This window comes from Phascolarctos cinereus, unplaced genomic scaffold (genome assembly GCF_003287225.1).
Source record: "Phascolarctos cinereus isolate Bilbo 61053 unplaced genomic scaffold, phaCin_HiC Scaffold_9;HRSCAF=440, whole genome shotgun sequence".
Lineage (NCBI taxonomy): Eukaryota > Metazoa > Chordata > Mammalia > Diprotodontia > Phascolarctidae > Phascolarctos > Phascolarctos cinereus.
The window spans coordinates 132,955,083-132,978,757 of NW_027556402.1; positions in this window are offsets into that span (position 1 = coordinate 132,955,083).

The window sequence follows — 23,675 nt, forward strand, 5'->3', positions numbered from 1 at the left end:
GAAAAGAGCTTTGAATACTATGCAAAGAAATTTAAACTTTATGTGGCAAGCTATAAGGAGTCACTGATAAGTTCTGAACAGCAGAATGACATGACTGGCTCTTGAAAATTTTGTTTTTAATAAATAAATTTATTTATTTATTTTGAGTTTTATACATTCACTTTTATAAGATTTTGAGTTCTAAATTTTCCACGCTTCCCTTCCCTCCTTTCTTCCCAAGACAGCATGCGATCTGATATAGGCTATACATGTACAATCATATTAAACATATTTCTACATTAGTCATGTTGTGAAAGAAGAATCAGAACAAAAAGGAAAAGCCACAAAAAACAAAACAACAGCAAAAAAAAAGACAAAATAGTGTGCTTTGATCTGCATTCAGACTCCATAGTTATTTCTCTGGATGTAGAAAGCATTTTCCATCATGAGTCTTTTGGAATCATCTTACATCATTTCATTGCTGAGAAGTAGCTCTTGGAAACTTAAGATTACTCTTGTTTGTCCTTCTCTAGCAGTGATATAGAGTGTAGATTGGAAGATGCAATAAGTGAGCTCAGAAAGTAGATTAGAGGCTTTGTATGATAATTTAGCTGGATAGTAGTAAAAGCCTATACTAATGGGTTAGTAATAGGAAAAGAATAATAGGAAAATATAGCTGTTGTGGAGGTATAATTGATAGGTCTTAGAACCTTATAGGATATGAGAATAAGGGGGAAAAGTCAAAGTTAATGCCAGTGTTAGACTGCAGGGATTGGTAGAGGCACAGACACAAAGAGTGAAATCAAAAGAGGAATCAGGCTTCTGAAGAAGACAATAAATTGTGTAACAGAATGAGTGTGAGGTTTCCATGATACATCCAAATAGAAAGATACCTGTGGGCAGTTTGAGATAGAGATACAGAGCTCAGAAGACAAATGAGAGTGAAAGATGCACATTTTGAGACTCATATTTGTAGATGGGATCACTAAAGGGGAGTGGGTGAATAAGTTTATCAAAGGAAATAATACAGAAAGGGAAGAGAAGAGGAATGACAGGATAGTACCTTGGGGACCATCAACTCTGGAAAGAGAATAATGAGAAAGATGAAAGAGATAGGTAGGAGGAGAAAAAAAGTGAGTAAAAGTTTAAAAGAATGCTTAAATATATGTAGTGCTTTAAGTTCAAAAAGTATTTTGACCATAATTATGGATGACTAAATGTTTTTCTTTTTCTTTGTTTTTATTTTTGGTGAGGCAGTTGGGATCAAGTGACTTGCCCAGGGTCACACAGCTAGTAAGTGTCAAGTGTGTGAAGCCAGATTTGAATTCAGGTCTGCCTGACTCCAGGACCAGAGCTCTATCCACTGCGCCACCTATCTGTCCCTGTGTTTTTCTTTTCATTCAGATGATTTAGTGTTACGTGGATACATCTATACTTCTATGGTTCATCATCTATTAACAAAGCCAGGATAAGTGTGTTAAAGAAAATAATTTTCTGTGGTCTACTATTACCTGAGTTTCTAAGTCATTTGCTAATTAACACACACACACACACACACACATTAGCCTATTAGCCTGAAGAGTTAACCTTCCTCCAAAAACATATATCTAAGTATTAAGGAGTTCCTTAATGTTTCTTCTTGTTTGATTCCCTAGTGATTATCTGTTAGTTATTTAAAAAAAAATGCTTGACAAAATAATAAATTATCTCCATCTGAAATTATAGTTATCTATCTATTTCATTTTCTTAAGTAGTGGTAGGGCAGGCAATTCAAAGCGTAACACAGAATGTAAGCTCATTGAGGGCAGTTCTCTCTTCATGTGTGTGTGTGTGTGTGTGTGTGTGTGTGTGTGTGCGTGTGTGCGTGCATTTCCCTAGCACCTACCCTTTAACACAGCAAGTGCTTAATATATGTTTGTTGAATTGACTTATATTGAATGAGGGACTGGTGTAATAGCCTAGGTTTTGGTTAAAAAAAAAAGGTGAATGATATTGCCATTGTGCATTTTTAAAAGCAAATCTAACCTAACATCCAGAAGCCGATATTTGTCCACACTCAACTCCCTCCCCGCCTCTTCTCATACTGAAAAGAAAACACATGAAAATTATGCCATTAGTTATGTCACAGGTACAAACTGTGATCTAAACTGTGCCCTTAGTTTCATGTACCTCATCTGAGGGAGGAAAATAAAAATTTCAGTTTAACTGCCATGTTCTTCAAACCTAGTCTTAATCGCCATAGATTTATGTACTTACATGAGTAGTAAATCCCTTTTAGTAGTGGTTCACTTTGGAATAGTGAGTGACTGTGGACAATTTCAATCTTGTAAAGTAGAACATTCTGCAATGACATGTCAGAACAACCCATGTTCTATCAGAGAAAGCAGTAGATTTATTCCAGTGTTCAGTCAGCTTATTCAGAATTGCTGGTCCCCTTTGTCCCATATGTGACAACTGAATGCAGCCACCCATATGTAAATTTAGATCTTCATGAGAGAAAATTGGAAGTCAACTTCCAGATTGTTAGCTATCTTAATGAGGGTTTTGCTACCTGTATCTTAAGAGCACCACGTTGTCACAAAATGAAGTAGGCTCTTTCTATTATCTGGCAACGCTAGGTGAAGATTAATGAACCTCTTGCAAACTGGAATGAAGAAAACTGGTCCTTATGCCAGAGGCTAGTTGTAACTTATGGACAGGTGCACTGCAGAATTAAATATACCGATATTTATCCAAATTACTTACTGGTAAATTAACTCCTCAAAATTTAACCAGCTGGTTTGGCTTAATAATATTTGGTCATGTTATTTGGCTTCTCCCCTCTCTTATCCCTCTCTTTCCCTCCTTGAATTCACTGTTGATAATTTCACTGTATCTATAACACTGGTGTCAAAGGTATAGATGGAAAATTGTGACAATAGTAATTGTTAACATAGAAAGTTTGGACTGCACATTGTGAAATTATGTCATATAAAGAGATGTACACTTTATGGAATTTGGGAGGTTCCAGAATCCTCTTTGTCCTTCCCTTCTTCTTTGCACCATTTCCCGCAGTGGATATTCACATGGAATGTTGATTTGGCTATGTTTACATGTAGTCACTGAATTAACTATGGCAAGGCCATTCATTCTATTCACTTGACAAATGTGAATTCCTACATGTATGGTATTATGCTAAGGTATTGCAGAGAATACATCAAAGAAGACATTATTTTGACCTTCAAAGAATCTACAGTTTAAAGGAGCAATGAGAAACACAAAAATCAAAATCAAATCAATAAACATGTAAGTACCTACATTATGTAAATCATGATACAAAGTTTGGCTAATACATTTTGCGTTCCTTCAAGGGGCTTACAGTCTAGAAGATACCAAAATATCTCTAATATACAATGTAAACATGACAATTACATTGAAGAAGACAAAACCAAGTCTGTGTGAGGCAGAAAAGTGATATTAGTCATCACTCATGGGTGAATAGATAAGGATTCCTAGAAGAGCAGTTATTTGAATGGGCTTTGAAACATGGGTAGATATTCACCAGTTAGACTGGGAAGAAGGGTAAACAGCTAAAGGGAGGTGAAGAAGGAATTGGTTGAAGTTTGAGGTTAAGGAATTGATATATCAGGTCTATTTAATTATATAAAGATTATTTCAGGAAATGGCATAGAGAGGAAGATTGGGTTAGATTCATTTTAAATGTATTTTTTAATGGGGAGAATTACCTGAAGTTTGTTAGATAACAGCAAGAAGGATATAGAAAGAGTGGTAGAAAGAGATTAAATAGATCTTGAAAAAGAAAAAGATGACTGAAGAATGTTGATAGAGAAATGGTTTAGAAGTGGCCAGGAATTGACATTCTAGTCATTGCTTCTTACCTCCTTAAAATGAAAGTATTATGTGCATATGGAGGAAACATGTTGTCTTTGGGAACTATATTCCCCATTGGGCTTTTTCAGAATGCAACAGGTCATGACACTACTTCAGTTTGGACTCTGCCTGCATTCAAAGCCTAACTGGTGGGAAGCAGGATGGGAACACTTGCAAGGGCTAGAGGATGCTTGAAGATTCCCACAGGTTGCTAAATGGAAAGAAAAAGAAAATGGATACCCAGGAAGAAAGCTGCCCTGCAGGACAGCTAACTCCTACAGCCCTTCTCCTTTTCTCTGTTAGGAAGCAATGCCTGCAGACATCCTCTTAGCTATGATTCTCAACCTACCAAGCCATGGTTGCCAGGCTCCAGTGCTTTGCAGATCCAGTAGTGAGATGTGACTGTTTTTTCAACATTGAGGGCCTAAAATTTAATATCTGGGCTATTTGCTATTAGCAAATTAACTACCTAGATTTCAGTAATGGTGATGCAGCAACACAGGAAGAGTGGCAAGAATGAGCTTAAAACTTATTTTTTCTACTACTAATTTACATGGATTAGCAAATAAGAACTAACAAGCCATATGTACCAGATGCTCAGAAGAATGTAATTGTGAAAGTGTTTGGTGAAAAAGTGATTTTTGTTTCTTATTACATATTTTATATTATTTTCAAAAAGGAAAATGCCCTTGTACATTGGGATGTTACGTGATTGCTCTGGCTGGGCAGGAAGATTCAGAGGAAAAAGTGCAGGCTCATGAGTAGTGGTTGAATAAATGGTTAACATGCATGAGGCCACATATGCAGAAATAATCATCGTTTTCTGCAATGTACACAAAGAATTACAATATGAGATGAACTATAAAATATAATAAGAATGACATAAATTTTATATAAAATTTTATGATCCATTACTTTTCACTGAATAATTTTTTGTGTGATTTGGGCCAGTAGTAGAATAATGTAGTATTGGAGGGGGATAGGCACTATATTGAATTTTCACAAAGGTAGAACAGGTCATCAGGGATTTCCATCTCTGAAGCTTCTATAGTAATGAAATATTGTGTTCCCCTTTAGTGATACGTACAAATAATATTCACACACTCTTACATATCCTGAGTGTAATTTAAACATCAAGGATACATATTCCAAAGTTTGGCATTCCTTAATTAGAGTGATTATCTCTATCCTCTTTGTTGTACGCATTTTTAGTTGCCCTTGGTGGTACATCTCTTGAAGTTCTACTGGTGAACCAAAGTGTATAATGTCTATGAAGAAGAAGAACATGGTATCTCTGACTTTGTTGTTTTATACTTTAGGGGGCCTGTTTCTTACTCTCTACCTCAAACTTTACAGCATTTTAATCGAAGATATGAGATGCTATCTCTTGCCATCCCTTTAGGACTTTTCACTGAGGTTCTCATATTTCTTGATTGGTTGAAGAAGAAAAAGAAGAATTAGGCTAGTTCATGGCCTGCCTTGAAAATGATCATATACCATATGCATATGGCAGCCACCACCTTACATAGCCTTATAGTTGGAAAATACATATACATATAGATGTATGTATTTAACTATCAAAAGGTGTGCAAGCTTTGCACAGTAAAGCTATTTTACATAGGATGAGAACTCATGATATAATAACTATTTTTTGTGTTTCCAAGCAGATAGTTAGAAATATTGAGAAAATGATTGAATTTTTTCATTTTTCTTCTGAATATTTTACTGTAGTGAAAAATACCTTTACAATTTATAATTACCCCAACTCTGTAAGATTGAGATCTATTTCCCCATAAATGATAAAAAAATGAGCAGAATGAAAAAAATTGAGATATTCTACCAATAACAACTTAAAATGTTCCAAATAACTAACTTTAATTTCCATTTCACCAATATGTATTATATTGGAGAAGTAAAAATTAGAGTAACCCTAGGATGTCACCTCACACCTATAAAGCTAGAAAAAAAAGGTAGGGGAATTCATTATTGGATGAGGCTCTAAGAAGATAGTTACATTAATTCATAGCTGTTGAAGGTATGAGCTGATTCAACTATTCTGGGGAAAAAAATTTAAATCATGCAAGAAAAGTTTCTAATTGTTTGAACATTTTGATCCAGACATTCCATTACTAGGACTGTAAATAAAAGAAGTTGCTAACATTAAGAAAAGACCATATGTACCCAAAAAATGTTTCTTTTTTTTGTTTCTATTTTTAGCTAGACAATGGGGTTAAGTGACTTGTCCAGTGTCTGAGGCCAGATTTGAACTTAGGTCATCCTGACTCCAGGGCTGGTGCTCTATCCACTGCGTCACCTAGCTGCTCCCCCAAAAAACGTTTTTTTAAAGAGTAATTTGTGAAAACAAAAAGCTAGAAACAATATATACTAAACAATGGTAGAAAGGATAAACAAATTATAGTACGTGGGTGTAATTTAAAAAATTACTATACCATAAAAATGATAATTATGAAGATTCACAAAACCACATGAAGATACATGAAATGCAACAAAATAAAAGTAGAACTGAAGATCAATATATACAATAATAAGAATATAAATTCAAAATAAATAGGCAACACAATTCTGATAAAATATATGTTTAATATTAGTTTCACATTACTAAAGTAGATAATACATCTTTTCCTTCCATAAAAATTGACAAACCAATTATTTTTTAAAGAAAATTATTGCACATTGGTTGTGGGGTAGGGATGATGGTGTTTAGTTGTCTCCTGGCGAGTATCTTTATGTCAAAACAAAGCATATCAAATTAAAAAGAAATTCTTCATTGTATCCCAAATATTATAACCAAAATATTTACATTTTTGCAGAGAAGTGTGTCATTCTGAAAGTTTTTGCCAGACTACAAAATAAAAGTAAACGTAAATTATCTTTGTTATTCTACAAATTCCACACCACTTTGAATTTCCATGGGAGGCTGACCTTTCTTTAGGATAAGGTTCTTGTCAAGTATACAGCCTCTACTGACTCTTAGGTACTACATCAATCATTCTACTCAGGAAAAGAGCAGGCTCTTAGAAAGTAGTTTCTAGAAATGTAGTTTGCTAGACTTAAGCTTCAAAAAATGTATATTTTTCTCCAAAGAAACTATGCATTCATTAATTTAATTGGGGGATATATAGTGACTATACTATCTTTCATACACAAGCACAACATTGCTGAATGCCATCAGTAAAGCTGTTTCCACTTATGTTGAAGGTCTGTGTTAATCAGTACAGGACTCCCACCTAGTTAATTGCCTCTGGTCTTTTGTCCCATGTTTTGAGGGTGAGGGTATATTTATTTCCTAGGAATATGACAAAGCTTAACAGCCCCTTTAAATATTAAACCCATGATCTTGGCATCATTATTACTTTGTTCTAACAACTGAGAAAGCCAATTACAATTCTTTGACTAAATCACTTAGCAACATCTAAGCTGAAAGGAAATACGCCTTCCCAGTAAACCAGAACTTTCATTTGGGTATTGGCAGAGCTCCCATGTTACACTTTGTGATGAAATCAAGATGCTAGAAGAAAGAACATATTCCAAAGCAGAGAAAAGCTATATGAGGACATGAGTTATACTGTAAAACATCTCCAAATTTGAGCCTGTCCAGATTTCTTCTGAGATTTGAAAAAAGTTTATTTAAAGTATAGTGGATTGTAAATGTGTTTAATATGTGCAAATTCCACAGAAGTCCTACAAGTATTCATTGTGCTACCTCATTATGGTATAAGGTGACCATAGGTTCTTGATCACCATACCAGTAGGGAAAAAATTATGAGAAGTTCTTCTAAGTTTTTTTTTTGCACAGACTTGTGAATAAACCATATCTACTTTCCAAGGAATACTTTTACTACAATGGTTCATGGCTGGTAGCTTTGTCACTAGTTGATGAATTTCTTTACTATGAGCTGAAATTTAAAAAATTAAATCTTGTCCTCAGTCCTATACAGTTTCTTTTCAATTCTCCAGTGATGTTTTAATAATGATAAAAAACGGGCCAGAAGATAGCAAGAGGTATATTGTTCTCATACTTTTTAGCTATTTGAATGCTAAATGCCCAATTATCAATGGGATGATAAACAACTATATCCATATTGAGTTCTCCATTTGGAGTATATTTAAAAATGTTAGAAAGTGTGAAGGAAGACCAAAAGTTTGTAGATTGTTTGACAGACCCTTGTTTGTGTAATATGAATACATTATTCAGGGATGAGGTTTTGAAAGTACTGGATATGGCAAGCACTTCCTGTTGTTCAGTTGTTTCATTCGTGTCTGACTCTTCATGACCCTCTTTCAGGTTTTCTATTGGAGTTGTTTGCCGTTCCTTTCTGTAGCTAATTTTACAAATGAGAGGTTAAGTGACTTACACAGCGTCACACAGCTAAGTAAGTGTCTGAGGCCAGATTTGATTTCAGAAAGATGAGTCTACCTGACTCTAGGTCTGGTGCTCTATTGACTGAGTTACTTAGCTGCCTCTATGGCAAGCACTGGACAACATCAACATACCACTGACAACATCTTATCAGACAACAAATTTCTCTGTCAGTTATTTCCATGCATGTAATGAGATCATTGATTAAGTAAAGCAGAAGTCAAAATAAATACCAAATAAGAAGAAAGAGTAAAGATGAGAAGTTAGTGCATGCTATTCTAAGGCAACTTTTTATACATCCTGTTGACTATGAAAAAAAATTGGAAATAAAGCTAAACATATTGACTTTGATTTTAACAATTTCTAAGTGACTGAATCTCTAAGTGAAATTGATGTACAGCAATGATATCAACAGAGATAAAAGAGTTCAGAAAGCACTTCATCCAATAATTGTTTCATCTTCTTGCACAGCAGGGAGGTATGTCATCCAAGGACAACACAGATGGCCTTGAGTCAGGAATAGCAACTCATTTAATCTATCAGTGTCTCAGCAACTCTTTAAGACCATAAGTTGGAGACCAGGATTGATGTGCATTGATACAGTGAGCTTTTCATAAGGAGTTCCTTATACCCAGAGGTTCCCAAACTTACTTGGCCTCCTGTCTCCTTTAAAAAAAATACTCAAAGGCGAAGCTAGGTGGCACAGTAGATAGAGCAATGGCCCTGGATTCAGGAGGACCTGAGTTCAAATCTGGCCTCAGACACATAACACTTATTAGCTGTGTGACCCTAGGCAAGTCACCTAACCAAAAAAGAAAATAAACAAAACTCAGTGCCCCCTGGAAATCTAGTTTTGAACCTTTATCATTTTTTGGAAATTTGTATTATTTCAAAAATACAAAATATCTTTTTAAAAAATGATGCATCTTAAAATTGATAATTTATTGTAAATGTGCGGTTTTTTCCTGCATTGAAATTTTGATGATGCAATATTGAGTCATGTCACAGTATAGTATTATATTGTAAACAAGTCATTATATGCACATATTCCTGCCAATGCATGCTCGCCTACTGATACTTGCTTGTTAAGATCTGTCAGTGGACTTGACCACTCACCAGTTATAACTTACATTTTATGTATTTATTTGAAAAATAATGTTATCACTATGCCTTTAACTCTGTTGCAGAGCAGATAAAACATGCATGAATGGTTTTTCAACGTGCTCTATTCTTTCCTTATGCTTCCCCCAACACCTTATTTTTATTCAACACCCCACCAATTGCACTTGAGGCTACTATTCTTCCCCCACCCCGTTCATTTCAGCACCCCTCAGGGTATCACTCACTTCGGGAACCTATGCTTATACCAATGAAATCACAGATTCAGTTTAAAAAGAAAAAATATATGATAAGATCCAAAAGAATAGAGTGAATGAGAGATTGTGAACACCTTCTACCAAACAGCAAAAAAAGTGGAAGAAAAACAATGAGCCTGTTTAAAGCTGTATATGAGATCTAAGAAACAGAACACATTTATAGATGAACCAAAAGAAGATATCAAGCACTTCAAAATGAATTAAATAATTTCTATGAGGATTTACCCTTATCATTGATCACAAGAAAGTGACCACATTCAAAGTCCAACAACTAACTGCCTGTTGTATTATTGTATGAGCAAGTAGGAATGACACTCAAGAGAATGAAGTCATATAGAATCGCTGCTTGATATGCTTAGTTCTGGCTAAATACAAAATACATGTAGAGGAAACTCATGTTGGAAGGGTTACAACGTGTAAGGCATGAAGAGATAAATTTTCAAGAGTTATATAATGGAAAATGTCATAGATGGCATTGTTTCCTCAGTTGATCTGTGATCTAACCAGTGTGGCTGGTTACTCCTTCTATTTGCCTAAATTACAACTAATTCATGACTCTTCAATTGGTCTTAGCAGAAAGGGTGCTAGTTTTGGAGTTAGAGAATTTATATTTAGATATAGGCTTTTCTTATAGTGTGATCTTGGGGATGTCACTTGCCATCTCTGAGTCTCTTCATAAGAGAATTGGAAAACATAAGGGACATAAGGTAATTGGACTAAATCAGAAGTTTCAAACACACCATTCACAGAATGTAGCCTGCAATATTCCTGAGTATAGCCTGAACCAGATTAAAGCATAACTTGGAGACACTTAAAATAAGTAAAATACAATAAAACAGCTAATGTTAACATGTCATTTTCTAAGTCAATATGTGGCCTGGAGGGATCTCTATGTACAGTTTAGTGTCCTCTGCACTATTTCAGTTTGGCACCACTGGGCTAAATAACCACTGAGTTCTGTTCCAGGTACAAATCTCTTGTGATCTTTAGCTTCTATAATCTCATCTATTTCTTTAAGTAAAATTTTTATAGAAGACCTAACTAATATGTTGCAGTCTGTCCAATAGGTATTTTAATATTATGTGGATACCAGTGCAACATTGGAACAATCTATTTGCTACACTTTGCTCTCACTGAATATTCATCTACCAGGGGCAGCTAGGTGGCACAGTGGATAGAGCACCGGCCCTGAGGTCAGGAGTACGTGAGTTCAAATCCAGCCTCAGACCAAACACTTGACATTTACTAGCCGTGTGACCCTGGGCAAGTAACTTACCCCAACTACCTAAAAAAAAATCATCTACCTTCTTTTTTGATTATTTGATGGTCTTTGATGTATTTTTGTACTACATTAATAATGTGTGATAGCTTCTTATACCCTCTTTGAATCTTTGAATTGTCATTTGGATTCCCTATAGTTTTGATTCCTCTTTAATCTTGGTATCCTGTGATTTACATAATGAATCACCAAAAGAATATTATTATTTTAAAAAATGATCCTTGAGAGCAATGAACAGTGAGATTGTTTAAAGGACTATAGAGAGTACCCAACAAAACCTAGACTGCTTTTCTCCTATTCACTTTTTGGGCCAGCTCATTATCCATTTTTCTACGTAAAATGTCTTTCCAGAGTACACGAACTCAATGATCTGACTATACAACTGCTTTTCATAACCTGGGAAACGTGTATTATTTTAAAAAAATAGATCTATTTATTTTTAGTAGCAGCAGATACTTCTCACTTAACACACAGACTTTACAAAATATATTCAGTAAGAAAATAGTTTTATTATCTATGGCAATATATATTCTTTGTTCATGTGATTTTCCCTATATGGATGCACAGACCTTTCTCTTTTGAGTGTCCCTGGATCCTATTTAGAAGGCATTGTATTGTCTGAAGACTTGAAGTGCTAAACACCATCCCTAACTATGCACATTTGGAAAATGTCTCCATGTATAAGAAATCCCTCTTCCATTTGAGATTTCTGTAAGACATCTTCCATGACAATGTTTCCCAAAATACCCCATGCTCAGATAACCATCAGTATTCTTTTCAGACCCAGTGTTCTCATGTTGATAGAATATGACTATAAATCTTGAAACTTCATGATCTTGAAAGAATTAGAATTGCTAGTGACCAAAGAAAAGTGGAAAGATATGTACTTAAATATACTATCAATGATACATTTCATACAGGAAGTGATGGAAAAGATATCTTGGACAATTTGTACCACAGAAAAGGAGATAGGGTAGGTCTTTGGCAAGATGGAAGGATAACCACTATTCTGAGTGATATACTGAGAGACATGAAGCATTGAAAGTCCTAGAGGAATGCCTCTACCATGTTAGGTAAATCCTCTTAGGAGCATTTATGGAAGAACTGTGATAAAAATCATGTAAAATGATGTGTGATTAGATTTCGAGGTCCTCCATTAGATTATGAGTGCCTTGAGGTTAAGGACTGTCTTTTGCCATAGTGCTTAGCAATGCCCCTGGCATATACTGAATGTTTAATAAATTTTCATTAATTGACCTATAGGATAAGAAAGTATAGGTAGACTGGTGGAAAGAGTAAGCATCCTGATGAGATAATGAATCTATTTAAGTGTTGAAGTAAATAGTAGACTTTCTTATAAAATACAGAAATAACTTGTTTAAGGTAGCCCTATTGAGAAAAATAAGTGAGTTTGAATAATAATTTTTCAAGACTTCCTTACTTTATTTCCTGAAACAAGAAATATAGTCCTAGGAATTTACCACTACAGCTATCATTATTAAAATAGCTTTTTTTCTACTTAGAAGCTGAACTTTCTCCACACTTTGTTATTTGCAGGCCCCAGTTCAGAAAGCCATATGTGTTAGAGAGGCAGCAAGATACAACAAAGAGAGTATTGGTTCCGGATATAGGAAAAAATGAGTTTGAATCTTGGATCAGACAATAGTTCTTTGAAGTTCTTTAATTTCAGTTTCCTCATCTATAAAATCAGATTGGAAATATTTGTGCTATTTACCTCACAGGAAAAAAATACATTTTAAACTTTAGAGGTCTATAAAAAATATGCTATTGCATTTATGTAGTAATCTATGGGATCTGCAATTCATCATCTATTTTTAATAGTCTTCACATTAATCAAATTTCTCCCTGTATCCTTCCCCTACCAGAAAGCCATCCTTTATTAAAACAAAACAAAACAAAAACTTAGAAAGAAAGTAAAAAAGTAGGAATAAAAATATAGCTGAGCCTTTGGTTTTTCATCTGTAAAACACAATGAAGCTCTTCACTGGGTTTTTGAGTAGAAAACATCTTAATGTGCTATCTAAATGTGAGCTATGATAAAATAGATCCTATGACTAATATAAGATGTAGTCTATAATTCTTATTATTATCTGAGTTTAAACCTTTCCTTACTCTTTCAATTATTTTTGTTTTTAAACATCATTATATTTAGGGAAGAAATGTACATTTGGCAACTATCAATTAATGAATTTATATCCATCAAAATGTCCAATGGAAGTCTGCTGAATAAGAATAATACCTTATATTTGCATGGTTGTGCTACCTTTGTCAAAACATTTTCACAAGCACAGATGCTACCCCCTTTGTTTCTGTCCTTCCTCTAGGAAGGTTAATGCCATTATTTTGCATAGTGACCACTGTCCGGGGGAAGAAGATGTGCATTCTGTAAAACTTAGGGTGGGAGGGAATTTTTTTCTTCTTTTCTAATAATGGATAAGTTTTTTCACAGTCCTTATTTTGCCTTCTAGGACTACAGGCACAACGGCTTTGGGAATGAACGTATGGAGATTCCTGGTGCAAGTAGTAATTTTGGTTGTTACTATACAGAGTCAGCTACGCACTGACTGTTGTGATGGATCTGACTGGTCTATTCCTGGAGACAACTTGTTTGACTGATTTTCTTTTCTTCTCACTGACCAACTGTTTGTCTACATTTCCTAAAACAACCAAGTGTTTTCACATCAGGTGACAGCTCTTGTCTCATGTAAAGACAGTAGAGTAGAGATCCAGTCCCAGAATCCCCACTGCTACTCCCAGACCAAGAATGCCTAACCAGAAACACAGGTTTTAGCATGAATTACCTAATTTTCCTCTATAGGAGATTATTCCAGCATTCTCTGTTTTTTGTTTTGCAGTTATGTGAACAGAGTTTTGAAGATCAATTATGATGAGATATGCCAGAAGATACTATTCAAATATGCTGTTACATTAATATTTAATGCTTTCTCTCACATTTTCAAAAACAAATATTTATTTCTTCCTTCAGAATTCAAAATGCAAAAAAAAAATAGTATCCCACATGTCTGTGGGGTGTTTTATTTACATTTTCTTCAGCAGAAAAATACTTTAATCCTTGAGAAATATTATGAGATTCAAAACTGAATAGTTAAACTGGATTTGTGCTTATCTGCAAATTCAGTTTCAATGGTACAGGAATGGTACAGGTAATGCAGGTTGCTTATTTCCACCTAGATTTGAGAGGTTTTCTTCTTTTCTACACACACACACACACACACACACACGCGTATGCTCGCACACATGCATACTTTCTTTTTTATTATGCTCTAGTATATAATTTTTCCATATCTGTGGAAACTCCCTACAAGAACAGATCATCATCTCCTCTCTCTAACAGTCCTAAAGAAAGGCCTGAGCACTAAGAGGGTCAGTGACAGTAATTGTTACAGTCAAGACTTATATTCAGTTTTTTCTGACTCCAAGGGTGATGGTCAATTAAGTATCCTGCTTCTTTCAACATTGTTATTACTCCAGAAAGATTTATCCAGAAAAAATAGCTAAAACAGTAAGACATTAAAACTGTATAAATCTCTGATATTTCCAAAAGATTCTGAACTAACTGGACTAAGTTCTTCTACTGTAAATAGACAGGCATTAACTTTCTAAATACTGGTGACTTAAGATTATTACTGCTCTTTAAGGCAAGTAGATGATATGTAGGCATAGCACTAGACTTCAGGTCAGAAAGACTTGACTTTGAAGCCTGCCTCACCTATTAACTAGCTGTGTGACCTTTGATAAGACATTTAACATTTCAGATACACAGTTACTTTATCTGTAAGATGAGGACAATAATAGTTACCTCCTAGGGTTGCCTTGAGGTCCAACATGAGATAATATACACAAAACACTTTGAAAACCTTAAAGCACTGTGTAAGTTCTCATTCAGTCATTTTTCAGCTGTGTCTGACTCTTCCTGACCCCATTTGTGGGTTTTCTTGGCAAAGATACTGGAGTGCTTTGCTATTTCCTTCTGCAGTTCATTTTACAAATGAGAAAACTGAGACAAACATAGTTAAATGACCTGCACAGGGTCACACAGTTAGTAAATGTCTAAGGCCAGATTTGAACTCAGAAAGATGAGTCTTCTTGATTCCAGGCATGGTCCTCTATCCACTGTGCTACCTAGCTGCCAGATAAATGTTCGTTACTGGTATTTTGAAATAGACAACAGGCATTTAATAATAAAAACTGCAGGGTTCTGCAAATTAGGAGCATGCATGTTCAGGTAATCTAGGGAAACACTAGGAATTCAGTTTCTGTAGAGATTCCCCTGGGCACTATTTGTTCTGGTCTATAGCCTGTTTGTTTTTATCAGTCTAGGGTGTTCAGGCTGCAATGAACCTAACCCACAGTGGACAGATAAAAAATGGCAAAACAATATTGAAGTTGATTTACACTGCACTTCTTATTTACATTCTCTGCTCCTGCTCTGATGATCAGGGCCACTAATGTTACCATTTCTGTGGATTTTTTCTAGGCTTGCAGATATGAGATGGGCACTAGGAGCACTGGGGGATTGCATTTTAATGAGCTATGGAAAAAATGGTTATTAAAATAGCAAAATATTTTCTTTTTCAGTGACAGACTTAAAAAGGTACATTTTAAAAAAAACTGGGGTTAATAGCTATGCCTATTTATGTATCCTTATTTTAAAATAAAATCTTTTGTTTTTATTTACAAAAATATGATCATTGCTTATGTGTATTGGGGGAGGGGCAGATCTTGGGTTGGTTGTTTAGGGGAGTAAAGATGAGTATGGCTGTTTCCATCTGCCAAGCAATACATAATCCATAGCTTCTGTTTTATAAAATGGACAGGTTTTTTTTTTCAGAATCAACATCATAGAATCATAAAATCTGAGAGTTGAAAGGGACCAGCACAATTACGTAGTTCAATCTAAACTGCAAAGGAATTCCCAGTATTACATGTGGATAATCTCTGCTTTAGAAAAGGGAAACCATCACCTCTGGAGGAAGGCCATTCTACTTTTGGGCAACTTTAATTGTTAATTTTTTTCCCCTCCCTAACATCAAGCCCAAATTTATGTCTTTGCAATTTCTACCCATTACTCTTGATTCTGTTGTCTGGGTCTAAACATTACAGATCTAAGGCTTCAGCCACATGAGAGCCTTTCAAAAACTTGTAGCAATTATGTTCTCCTCCCCAAGCTAAATATTAACAGTTCCTTCACCTGAACCTCATTATCATGAACTCAGTTCCTTTTGCTATCACACTGATTTCCTTCCTGTGGACACTCTCTGGCTTATGAATATCATTCTCAAGCTGCAAAGTGGAAATAAGGTCTGATGAAGGGATATTACAATGGAACTAATATTTTTTAAATTTAGTTTTTAATTTATGCAATAAAACAAGCATTTCCATAACATCGTACAATAAAAAGATGATTGTACATGAAACTGAAAATCTGCTATGCACAACTTGCTGTTCCTTTCAAATATACAACAAAATTACCATGTAATTTTTTTCTTCCTTTCCCCCACACTAGAGATGGCTACCATTAGACATGAATAGGCATATATATATATATATATATACATATAGATGTATATATATATATATAAATAGATGTAGATGTGTGTGTTGATATAAAATTATTTTATACATATTTCTATTTACCAGATCTTTCTCTGGATGTAGATATCATATTTCTTCATATGTCCTTTATAGTTAATTTTGGTATTTATAATAGTCAAAATAATTTATCCACTCAAAGTCATTCTCAAAACAACACTGATGCTATTGTACATGTGTTCTTTTGGTTTTGCTCATTTTGCTCTTCATTATTTCCTGCAAATCTTTCCATGCTTTTCTTTTTAATATCATTGAGCTCATCATTTCTTGTAGTATTCCATCACAACCATACACCACAATTTGTTTAGCCATTCCCCAATTGATGGGCATCCCTGCAATTTCTTGTTCTTTTGCCACCACAAAGAGAGCTGCTATAAACATTTTAGAATGTAGAGATTCTTTTCCTTTTTTCCCTAATCATCTCGGGATATAGACCAGGTAGTGCCATTGCTGGGTCAAAGTGTCTAGTAATTTAATAACTTTTGGAGCATAATTCCAGATTGCTCTCCAAAGTGGTTGGATCATTTTACAATTTCACCAACAACGAATAAATGTCCAAATTTTTCTGCATCCTCTCCAACATCTGTCACTTTCCCCTTCTATCATTTTAGCCAATCTGATGGGTGTAAAATGATATCTCAGGGTTGTTTTAATCTGCATTTCTCTAATCAATAATGATTTAGAGCATTTTATTATATGACTATAAGTTGTTTTGATTTCTTTATTGGAAAAATAGCATTATTGCTTCCCTTTTTTATGGAAGCTATGTCCCTGTTAATGTAACTCAAGATCATATTACCTTTTTTAAGTTCCCACATTAGACTTTGTTAAAGTTAGAACCTGAACCATGTTTTACTGATTCCAAATTTACTGAACACATATATTTGAGATACAAAAATATCATTGAAAAGGATATATTAAAATGACTTAAACACTGACAGTTGTCCAAGAACAAATTTGTATTTTGTGATGGACTGCTATCACTTCCTTCTTATTCTTATTTGCCCAAATTACTCATTATCAACAAATAGCTTCTCAGCCTTTAATGGCCAAATTCTCTAAGAGTATAAACTGGAGAATGTTCAGAGGAGGACATGAGGATCAGGTGAAGGAGCACATCCAGAGACAGAGATGGAGATACAGAGAGCTATAGAGAGACCCTTAATGTTAAAATTAGACTGTACAGAAAAGTTTCTGATCCACATTGATTGAGAGAGTGCTCCTCCACCCTTGATGAAATCATAGGTCAGGAACTGTCTTCTCTCAAAATAATAGCATAGACAATAAAAGGACATGAAATTATCTTCCGGACAAATAAAGAAACATTTGAGTTTTTTGGTTACGTTTTCTGGGAGAAGCGGAAAGACAAGTGGGGAAACAATATAATAGGAAAGCCACCATTAGCTTATAAACTCAGAGGCAGAAGAGCCTCAGAGGATATTTGGTCTAACCTCTTCATTTTACAGATGAGGGAACTGAAACTTAGAGATGTTAAATGATCTGCCCAAGCTCATCCCACTAACTACAAAGTGGCAGAGCTTAGATGGCTGCTCCACGCCTCCAGTTCTTTCTATTAGATCAGTTTGAAGAATGTTAAATAATGAATTAAAAGAGAATTATCCTGTAGTTTCTAAGATGATGTTTCCTCCTCAGTGACCACATATATGCTAAAACATTCCCTGAATTAATTGCAAACCAAATTAATTTCTTCATGTAGTTGTTCTCCTTATTTCAGAGTCCTGTTTGTCCAGTTCTTCCTTGATGTTAAAAGTCTATAATACCTTTTCTTTCTTGAATCAAAGTAGGCCCTTTTTATGTAGGTACTTAGGGAAGCTCAGCAAGTGGATGACTGAATGGCTGCTAGATCAATAATTCAATGAATGAGTCATGCCAGAAATGCACCTCAAAGAGTAAATGCACTTTCTAAGAACCAATTTTTCACCAGAGAGCAACTTTGGTTCTGTTTACATGAAGCATTTCCCTGGGGATACTCTAGCAATTAATTTCAAAGGTCTTTTTTTTTTTTTAAAACTTTTACATTACTTTTCTAAAGGAGACAAAGTGATACTTGGTATTAGCTGAGACAAAGGGAGATGAAGGGCTGTCTGTAGTCTTTCTTATTCAGACTCCATGGGGACTGCTATGTTTAGTCCTGAGTCCTGTGTTATAGGAGGAACACTGGCAAACTTCAATTAGCTCAGAAGACCAAAAAAACAAGAGAGTGGGGAATATAATGGGTTGGGTTCCATGAGGACCCAAGTAGAAAGAATCTCACAAATCATGAAGTACACAAGACTGAGGGTCAAGAAGAGAGTAACTGGGCTAAAAGAAAATAAATTATTAGTACATTAAAGAAGATCTCTTGAGCTAGGAGTGGCTACAGACTCTTAGGGCATAACAAGCTTTATATCTTTTTAGACCCAATAGGAATATACAGCCAATTGGAACAATTCCACAGAAGAATGGAAATAGGGAAATTATACAAACTTTGGGATCACAGGAGATACTAACGGTCAGTTTTGTTCTTTTGGCAAATGCATTTTGCTGTGCTTACACTTTTCAGAATTCCCTGTGTTGGGGATAATCTCTAAAATGGTAGAGGACCTTTTCAGAAATGAACTCATTCTTGTTCATCTTGTTATTGCCAATGAAGAAGGAAGTCAAGTACAATTTTGCTTTCCTTGGTCACCAAGGTTACTTTATCTAAGGAGAACATATATCTCCACAACTCATAGGCTTATTGGACCCCTCCAGAGTAGGGAAACTTAGCAGGCTGTGTCACATCATAATCTATTGACAAATGTGGGTATCATTCACTTGAAGAACAGACTTAGTGTGTATACAACAGCTGCCTGAAGACAAGTTATACAGAAGAAAGGTTACACTTGTTTTGCTTGGACCCAGAGAGTCCATTTTTTGGCTTTGTGAAAGGTTCAAGATCGTGAACACTAGAGCAATGGGCTGCTTCAAAAGATGGTATTGTGTTGTGCTGTTATGATTTGTTGTTGTTGTTGTTGTTTTGGTCCTTCCTGGAAGTCTACAAATAGAGGCTGATTTGTTAAGGATGTCCTTGAGAGAATTCCTGTTCAGGTAAGAGTTGGACTACAAGATTTCTGAGGTTCCTTCTAATAATAAATTCCTGTGATTCTGGTGGTCTGTAATCTTCTCCTCAATACAACAATACTCACAAACTAGAAGTAAATATTTAAATTTGCCCACTATATCCAAGCCATGTTCCAGAGACCCTTCATTCTACTCCTTAGTCACCGTTTTGACAGTTGTCCTGCTTCCTGAACCAAAAACCACAGTCCCAGAGGAATTAACCTTTTCACACACTCTGATTCCTGCCCAGAGGCCCACTATCTTGTTTGATGGTTGCCTCAGTCACCCACTGCATTTAGTCTGGGCTGTGGTCATACTTCATTTCATACCCCAACTATCTTCTCACTAAGAACCTTTTCACTGTTCATTTACTGTCCCCTTACCTTCATCCATGTGTGCAACCATAGTCAAATCAAACTTTTCACTGATCCTGGAAAAGATGTGCCAAGCTATGACTCTGTTCCCCAACCCCATAATTTTCTAAACTAAAATAATAATAGTTTAACATTTGTATAGCACTGCTGCATACTAGGCATTCTGCTAAGTACTTTGCAATTATTTTCTCATTTGAATGTCACACCAGCTCTGAGAGGTAAAGATGCTAGTATTATGCCTATTTTACCTAGGCATTCAGAGGATAAGCTGACTTACCCAAGTAAAACAGCTGATGCCTGAGGCTGGATTTGAACTCAGATCTTTCTGCCTCCAGGCCCAGAATTCTATCCACTGAACCAGCTTCATACCTAGTCACAACTCTCCTATATATGTTTTGTACCCTTCCCCCCATTAGAATGTAAGCTCCTTGAGAGCAGGGATTGTCTTCAGTTTTGTATTTGTGTCTAAAGTGCTTAGCACAGTTCTTGGAACATAGTAAGTACTTAATAAATTTTTTCACTTATTCATTCAAACAAAACATTTTGTAGATAATTGCCCATGTCAATATGTAATGCTGACTCCTTTAATATATTATTATATAGTCCTTTGCCTCCCCAGGTTTGAATAGTATTTAGTTTGTATATTTTGTATTATTTTGTACTGCAGCTATTTGAATATGTGTTTTAGCTCCCTAGTAGGTTGTGAGCTCCATTCCTCCTTAAAAGGCAGCAACTGTGTCTTATTCAATTGCCTAAACTTTCCCAGGGCCTGCTATATAACTTATTACATATTAAATGCTTTTTATGTATCTTATATCTAATGATTGTGGCAAAATCACTACTAAATACTTGTGATTTTCCCCTCTATGTTTATGTTCTGCTGCAGTTCACAGGATCAGAGTCAGTCAATAAACAAACATTCATTAAGCCCCTACCCTATGTGCCAGAGACTGTGCTAGGGCACTGGAGATAGGAAGATAAAAGTGATACAACCCCTGACCTAGTAATACATAAATTGGCACTGCTCCTCTTAAATTTTTTGCTTCTTTCAAAGTTCAGATCAGATGCTATCTCCTATATGAAGACCTTCCTGATCCTCCCAATTTCTCTCCTGCAATTCTGAAATTACATTGTATTTGTTTTCTATCTCTTGCTCTCTCACCCAATGGAATATAAACTTCTTGAGGGCAGGCCTATGTGGTTTCTGTCTTTGTAACCTTACTGCCTGATACATGTTTGGTACACAGTAGATACCTAATAAATGCTTGTTATTGACATATTGATTGGTTGATAAGGCATGGTAGACAAATCACTAAATATGGAATTAGAAAACCTGAGTTTTCTCTGCTTACTATCTGAATCAGTTAACTTCTCTGGTTTTCATTCTCTTCATCTAAAAAAAAATAGGAGACTGTACTTGATAATTTCTCAAATACCTTTTGCTCTAGATCCTGTTATCTTCAGCTTAAATTAGACTAGATAATATATATACTGCTTACTTGACAATTTTTCTCCAAATATTAAATGAAACAATATATGTAATGTATTTCAAAATCAAAATATAGGCTAAAAGCTCAACTATTATTATTTATATCTTGTTCTCATCTTTATTGATAGGATTGAAGGCTTAGAATGGGCCCAGAATAAGTCATGTTTTTTTTTCTTTTGTATTTTTTCTCTTGTATTTACGATGATATGGCCTATTGTACAGGTAGATAAAATAGCTTTTGTCATTGAATAAAATGTTAGAATGTAAGACCATCCTATGTACTTCTAAAATATCTTTAGTAGGATTCCATCTACAGATAGGTTATTAAGAATGCTATATACATCCTTTTGTTCCCTTGTAATTTTGATCCTCTCTACTAGGGTTCTCTTTTTTGAAAAAAAGGTTTTCATTATAGGTAGCTTGGAAGTTATGACTATTATGTATGATGCCATCTATTAAAATATTGTTGTCAAGTATTTATTGATCAGTGTTAAATTTAGATGATTGTGGCAAAACAGTTTTATTTATGACGATGATTTGGCTCCAGTATGGTTCATTGGTTGAATTCTACAAAAGGTTTTTTAAGGTCTATCTATGTTGGATGGGGAAAATTATCTGTCAAATCATAAAAAAGTTGTGGACTTCTGCTGCATAATTCTAGGCATCAGGTCATGGTCTTTTTATTTTTTTTACTTTTTAAAATTTTTTTTATTAATTTATTTTGATTTATCAACAATCACTTCCATACGCTTTTGAGTTGAAAATTTTTCTCCCCCTTCCTCCCCCCCACCCTTCCCAAGATGGCACAATCTGATATAGGCTTTACATTTACATACCCATTACACATATTTTCACATTAGTGAAGTTGTAAGTAAAAACTAAAACCAATAGGAGGAACCATCAGAAAGATGAAACACAACTCAACAGAAGGTAAAAATAAGTGATGGCGATTCGACTTCCATAGTTCTTTCTTTGGATGTGGACAGCATTTTCCATCCCAAGGCCTCTGGAGATGTCTTAGATCCTCATAATGCTGAGAAGGGTTCAGTTTAACAATCTTAGTTATTGCATAACGTGGCTGTTATTGTGTACAAAGTCCTCTTGGTTCTGCTCACTTCACTCAGCATCAGACCATACAAGTCTTTCCAGGTTTTTCTGAAGTCAGCCTGTTCATCATTTCTTATAGCACAATAGTATTCCATTACATTCATATACCACAACTTGCTCAGCCATTCCCCAATTGATGGACATCCTCTCAATTTCCAATTCTTTGCCACCACAAAAAGAGCTGCTATGAATATTTTTGTACATGTGGGTCCTTTTCCCATTTGTTTGATCTCTTTGGGATATAGCCCTAGAAGTGCTATTGCTGGATCAAAGGGTATGCACATTTTTGTAGCCCTTTGGGCATAGTTCCAAATTGTTCTCCAAAATGGTTGGATCATTTCACAACTCCACCAACAATGTATTAGTGTTCCAATTTTCCCACATCTTCTCCAACATTTATCATTTTCCTGTTTTGTCATGTTGGCCAATCTGATAGGTGTGATGTGGTACCTCAGAGTTGTTTTGATTTGCATTTCTCTAATCAATAACGATTTAGAGCATTTTTTCATATGACTATAGATGGCTTTAATTTCTTCATCTGAGAACTGTCTGTTCATATCCTTTGACCATTTATCAATTGGGGAATGGCTTGTGTTCTTATAAATTTGTCTTAATTCTCTATATATTTTAGAAATGAGGCCTTTATCAGAGAGACTGGTTGTAAAAATTCTTTCCCAATTTTCTACCTTCCTTCTAATCTTAGTTGCATTGGCTTTGTTTGTGCAAAAACTTTTCAATTTAATGTAATCAAAATTATCCATTTTGCTTTTCATAATGTTCTCTATCTCCTGTTTGGTCATGAATTCTTCTGTTCTCCATAGATCTGATAGGTAAACTATTCCTTGTTCTCCCAGTTTACTTATGGTATCAGCCTTTATATCTAAGTCATGAACCCATTTTGACTTTATTTTGGTATATGGTGTGAGATTTGGGTCTATGCCTAGTTTCTGCCATACTCTTTTCCAGTTTTCCCAGCAGTTTTTTTCAAAGAGTGGGTTCTTATCCCAGAAGCTGGGGTCTTTGGGTTTATCAAATAATAGATTACTATAGTCATTGACTACTGTGTCTTGCATATTTAACCTAT